Raw genomic sequence first — 6,889 nt, forward strand, 5'->3', positions numbered from 1 at the left:
AGAAAAAAATTGGCAACGCCGTATGCAGAAATGTAAATTGTTGCTTCTTTTCTGCATATTTATATTATGCTAGAATAACTGATTTGTGGTGACAGTGCTGCCTGCTGTATGGAATAATGACATTATACCGAAATATGGATAGTATAATTTGGCAGTGCCATATGCATTTTCATATTATCATGCGTGAATAACTGGTTTGAGGCTATTTTGTTTGTGTGATCACATTGTGGTGCCTGGCATATTTGCCACAATACTTTGTAGCCGGAAAATATGCCTGTCATATATATGCCTTTCATTCAGCTATTAGTTGGTGATCCTATTTCGCTTGCTGTACTTACCATATGGTCTTCATTTTTCTTTGAACCTACTTTGCATCTGTATCATGCACTAAGTTTCTGATTTTAGTGTTTTCAGTCTATTTTTCTATTTCTGCTTTAACATAACGGAATAACTAATGGTGGCTGCCTAATGATGACAGACTAAGTTTCTGATTTATTTTCTTATAGAAGTGTAGATTCATTGGTAGCAATTGTTTTCAGTGTCTCATGTTGCTTGTAGTGGTTTGTCCAAAATGTTGAATGATACTGCTTGGAGATGCATATATTGTTTCACCTCTTCACATGCCAATGTATTTTCCATGTTGTGATGGAGGCCTTTTTTGCCTTGTCCACCCGAGAGGCCCTTGAGTTTGCTGGAATGTCGATTAACTTCCGTTCCAGCAAATTCGGGTACTCCATATGTCCTATTTTCAGCAAAGGTCATGCTGAAATTTTCCGTGAATTTTAGCATGACTTTGCTAAAAATAGGACATATGGGGTACTTGTGACTAATGCATGGGCCGGGTACTTGTGACTAATGATGAAAGCTTAGGCTTTTAGGGTGCCTCGGCGTCGAAAAACCCTCAATGATAAAAGCTTAGCTTTTAGGATGCCTCGGTGTCGACAAACCCTAAATGATGAGACCATGATCTTGTTCCTTGACAATAACCAACTTTGTTCCTATTTAGAGAGAAACATGGCCAACAACGATGAGGCCGGGGGTTCGGGCGGCAAGGCATTCTGGAAGCTGTCCCAGGAGATGGAGGAACAACCTCACTTGTATGAGGACGCCGCCTTCCCCACCGATCCTGAGAACACTGATGGTACCGCCGAGGATGACCCCACTGATGCCACCACTGATGGTGCCGCCGAGGATGCCACCACTGATGATGGCGGCGCACGCACAGATGGCAGCCAACCGAAGAGGCAACGGAAGGACCGGCGCCCGACCGTGCTCCGCACCCTCAAGGAGGAAGTTACTGAAGTGGACTCCGACGGGAATCCAACGGCGCCCGAACGAATAGTCAAGGGGTACTCGCTTCAGCTCGGGTGCATTCTCCGGAGCACCGTCTCGATCAACACCGAGAACCTAAGGCATCCTGACCGAGGGAATTTGCGCAACCTCCTCTTCACGAAGCTGCACGAACGATACAAGTTCCCCGCTGAATTTGAAAACACAAGCCTCAAAGGGAATAAAGTGAACGATGCTGCCCTCATGAAGATGAGCAAGGCCCTCTCTACTTGGAAAAGCAATGTGAAGAGAATGATCGAGAAAGGTGAGAGTTATGAGAAGATCAAGGAGAAAAATCCTTCGATCACCGAAGATGACTACAACGACTTCAAGATCAATTGCTCGAGCACCGCAAACTCTGAATCAAGTCAGTGGGGGAAAGAAATGCGGGAGTTGAACTTAGGGGAACACAAACTCAGTCCCGGCGGTTACAGAGTGGCGGAGCCTATATGGGACAAGGAGGACGCGGAGCGTGCCGAGCAAGGCCTACCGCCCCGCTTCGAGAAATACAACGGTAACAAGCAGACCAGGAACTATGTCAGGGCCCGGTACAAGGAGGACCCGATAACAAAGGAGCTTACCACGGATCCGAAGACCAGGGCGCTTGAGCTTGTCCTGGTAAGGAATACACCCCGGCGTAATTAGCTCCATATGGTTGCATTCTAATTAATGAAGCCAAATTTCTAAATGGTTCACATTCCTTCCGCAGGCGACTAAAAGCAGTAGCGCGGGGTCGACTAAGAGCAACCCTTGGGACACCACTCTAAATAGGGCGTTGAATGTAATGAAGAACAAGGATAAGCTCAGTAAGCTGACGCCAGCTGGTCGTGTGGCCGGCAAAGGCTTGTCCACAAAATGGGGGTCATACTATACCGCTGGTGTGCGGAAGGAGAAAAAGACCAGCTCGGAAAGCCAGGCGCGCGAGGTTCAAGAACTCAAGGCACAGGTGGCGCGGATTCCGGAGATTGTCCAAGAGCAAGTGCAACAACAAATTGGAGCGACGATCTCCGCCATTGTGCCTACCTTGATCGAGGGGTTGAGTGCGTGGATTGCGGGCGGCCAACAAGGGCCGCCCCCGATTCCTAGCTTCACGGCCAGCAACTCGCAGAATGCGATGGCGGGGCCATTGGTGTCTCCGGCGGAGGCGGCATTGGTGTCTCCGACGCCGGCACGGGAGCTTAATGCACCCGGGTGTACGCCGGCTGGCACCTCTGCAGCAAGCGGCCCCTCCGTCAACTGCACGCCCGCCGTTGGCGGTGCCTCGACATTAGCCGAGCTCGACGCCATCATCACGGTAACTAATTAAGCCTCTCTCGGCCGAGGACTTCATCTCCTTGCCTTTGACTGGGCATCCCTGACGCCCTACATGTTTTCACAGGGCGTCGTCGATGTTTTGTGCACTCTCCTGCACTTCGTGAACAACGAGTTGGTCGATGTCGCCAAGGGCAAAATCATTCAACCGGGCAACCCCTTGTTCCACGGTACCCAGATGCCACCCAACTTGTTTAGGGTTGAACTGGTTCGGGTGCTGCCAGGCTGCGACGAGTTGTTACCTCCGATTCGACCCGTCAGGGCCGACGATGATGACGTGATGACCCTCAGCGCCTGCCTAAGCTGGCCCCTGCTTTGGCCGAAGAGCCAGATTCGTTTGGGGGCGGGGGACACCACCCCAAAGACAACACCGCCAGTCGTGCCGGCGCCAAGTCGGCCCCATGGCAAGACCGCCGCAACGGTGCCGGACATCCCTATGCCACTGGATCCAAACATGCATATGGCACAGGATCAGAACGACGGCGACGACGATACATTTGGCAACGTTGATCAGTACTTTGCCGAACATGGGTACGATGGCGACTTCATGGAGCCTCCTTCTCAAGAACCCAACCCAACAAAAGACATGCGCGATCTAGCTGGTACCGCGGAGAAGCCAAGTTGCAATAGGCGTCGTCTGCCGTTCAGCTCTCAGGAGACGCCTCCAGCTGCCGACTTCACCGAGCCTCAGATAGGCGAGGTGTGAAATATTATCAGCCCCAACACACTCAAGAAGGCGGTCTGTGAGCAGAACTCGATCCCATTACAGGAGAAGAAGAAGGCATGCAAAAGAAAGACTAACAAGGGTGCGAGCCAGCCGGCACCGAGTACGATCCGTGCTCAGGACGGACCACCTTCACCTAAGGATATCTCGAGGAGGGTGCATGTGGCAGGTAGGGCGATGCTACCGACAAATATGCTCAATGCTGCAACCGGTGCTATGCGGAGTCTGCATGACAGTGTTCTTTCTTTGGAGAAGCGGCGTCTCAGAGAGAAGGATGTGGCATACCCGGTTTTCACGGCCAAGGTGCCAGTGGGCAAGGGCTTTCTGGATAACTCCATCGGGCGTACGATCGTCCTGCGGTTTGATGACATCCACGCTATGTTGAACCTTCATCCGCTGCACTACACCTTCGTTCGGCTATTTTCGCTGAGTATGGAGATGCGGATCATTCGCGACAAGACCCCGGACATCGTGATAGTCGACCCCTTCTACATGCGTGCCAAGATCTTGGGCAGCGCTGGGGACCGGCAAGTCGCGAGTTCTTACCTCGAAGGCGTCATTCTGGCAAACCAAGATAAGGATAACTTCCTCGTGCCTTACTTTCCCGAGTAAGTCCTCCCCTCAACCGGCCCGTAACATATGAATTCTTAGATTTCGATCATTTTTCTTTTAACATTCCGTGTTTTCTGCAGTGACACACATTGCACGCTCATCCTCCTAAGCCCTAAATATTCCATGGCCACGTATTTCAATCCGGACCGTCAGTCGAACGTAGACTACACAAATGTCAAGAAGGTTCTTGATGATGTTCTCCCCGGCTACGCCAAATCTGGAGGCACCTTCACCAGGCCTATTCGTAAGTACGGCAAGCACGTGTTCTCCCACAATACGACGTTCTGCTGCGTCAAGCAGCCGCCTGGCGGTCAGAAGGGTGCCTACTACGCCATCCATCACATGCGGGCGATCGTACGGGACCATCATCAACTTCTGCTACCGAGTAAACTCAAAGATTGGGCTGCGAGCGTGTCGGTAATTTAGGACGCAGACATCAGACAAGAATTCTTTCGCATCCAGTCGGAGTTTGCGGAAATCATCCATCAAGATGTCCTTCGTACCTCGAGGCAGTTCTACCTCAGAAATTAACCGTCCAACAGTGACATCGACACAATGCTACAAATGCAGGCTGACAACGCCCGTTCTTTCATGACTCCCATGATAGACGGCGGCTTCATCCACGCTCCGGTCCCTTGAGTCGAGTCGAAAGCAGTGATGCTGTGTCTAGTTCTGAAACATCGATTGGCTCATGTTGTAATTAAACTTTAATGAACTTGTAGTATGTCTCTTTGGTTTCGAGAGTCATTCAACTTAGATGTAATCGATGCTATTAATGTCTTGCTTTTCTCTTCCGATCGTTCTGTTGCATACTTATATATTGCTTATGTATTGTCTGTGAATTGGTACTAACGTTTCGTTTGGCTAGTGCATAGCGATGCCGTCGTATGTCGTGTACAAGGGTAAGGTTCCCGGAGTCTACGACGACTGGGAGGAGTGTCGGAGACAGGTTCACCGATTCAGCGGTAACAGTTACAAAGGGTACACCACTAGGGCCGAGGCCGAATCTAGATACGCCCGCTATCTAGCGGGAGAGGGGAGGGAGCGTTGGAGGAACCGGATGAAGACGAGTTTCATCATGATGATGCTCATCGTGATGACCGCAGCTCTCTTCTATGTGATGGTAGTTTAGATGATCGATATCGACTTGTAATGTGAAGACAAACTCGCTACTCGCGGTCTCGAGACTTGTAATATAATGTTCTATCTTTGTTCGGTCTTTTCAATTCGGAGACTAATATGATGAATTGTATTCAGAGACTAATATGATGAATTGTATTCAGAGACTAATCTTCTATTGTATTCGATGAATCTGTTGTTGATGTGTGCTGTCTATATTTTGTCCAATTATACATTTTGTAACCTGTGCAAAAATAGAAAATAAAAAAATAAAAAAACCTAATATTCATACTAATGGCGCATCACATCACAGTGCGCCATTAGTATGCCAAAGGATACTAATGGCGCATCATTAGACAGTGCGCCATTAGTATGCCGAAGTTACTAATGGCGCATCTTGTTGTTGTGCGCCATTAGTATGCCAAAGCACCTCGGTATACATGGCCCCCTGGGAGGCATACTAATGGCGCATTATTGTATATACTAATGGCGCATCTGTGATCCGCCATTAGTATACCAGATACTAATGGCGCACCAGTGGTGCGCCATTAGTAAAATATACTAATGGCGTGGCACTAATGGTGCACCACTAATGCGCCATTAATGGCCAAATTAGGTGCGCCATTAGTAGGCCTTTTTCTAGTAGTGTTCCCTCAAAAAAAAAAGAATCATGGGAGGAATGGAGAGAAAGCAAAGCTTTTTGAAGGTCAACAATGGAGGAGAAAGCTTGCCAAGAACCATCAGGGGTAATGGGGAAGAAGACCACCTTTATAGTGGGGGTTCAAATCCAACCGTTATGCACTCTGCTCGTTCTCAAGCGGTACTACTGCTCGGGGGAGTGGTACTACCGCTGAGAGCGGTAGTTCCAATCCCAGCCAGTGTGTACTGCAGAGTGCAAGCACTGTAGTTCCACCGGAGCGGTACTACTAGCTACAGTGAGCGGTACTACTGGCTATAGTGAGCGGTACTGTCACTGGATATAGAGGGACCAGCAGCAGTGGAGCGGCACCAGAGCGGAAGTACCGCGCAAAGCGGTACTACGATGTAACTACCGTCCAACTACTACGAGAGCAAAATGGGCAACAGAAGCTTGCACACTCCTCGAACACAAAGCGGAAGTAGCAACGGTAGTAATAGGCGGAATTACCGCACAAGCAATACTACTCTGCCACTACCGCGAGCTAATAGAGAGTAGAGAGAAGGCATTTCCCAAGTGGTAGTAGCCGTAGTAGTTCATAGCGGAAGTACCGCCTAAGCGGTACTACCGTGGAGCCACGTGCTACTACTGCTTGGGCTCTGCCAAAGGCCCAAGCACAAATGAGGAAGGCAAGTAAGACAAAAACTGTCATAACTTCTGCAAACTCAAGCTTGTTGGATATCTGACAACAAGCACACTATCCAACAGTGAAGATAAACCCAAATCAATACAATGTAGGTTTTGCCATTGATAAAAATTTAAAAAATCCCTTGAAAATTTATTTATCAAAAATATCCATACCATACCTAAATGCTTTCTATACTTGGTTATTATTCAATATTTATGGCTAAGATATTCTCTAAACTAGGATGAAAATAAATTTACAATTATACTAATAATTATTATCAAAAGTTCATCGATTCTGCAATATATAATCACATTAACATGTGAACATTTTTTAGATAAATTACCATAACAACAATGAAATGGAACTTTTATAATTTGTAAACACACCAGTTGGTCACTACTAACATATCATCATAAAAAGATTAGTTACCAGTTACTATGACAAGTCAAAAATATCTCCACCTTTAGAG

The sequence above is a fragment of the Triticum aestivum genome, chromosome 6B (assembly GCF_018294505.1).
Source record: "Triticum aestivum cultivar Chinese Spring chromosome 6B, IWGSC CS RefSeq v2.1, whole genome shotgun sequence".
Taxonomy (NCBI): domain Eukaryota; kingdom Viridiplantae; phylum Streptophyta; class Magnoliopsida; order Poales; family Poaceae; genus Triticum; species Triticum aestivum.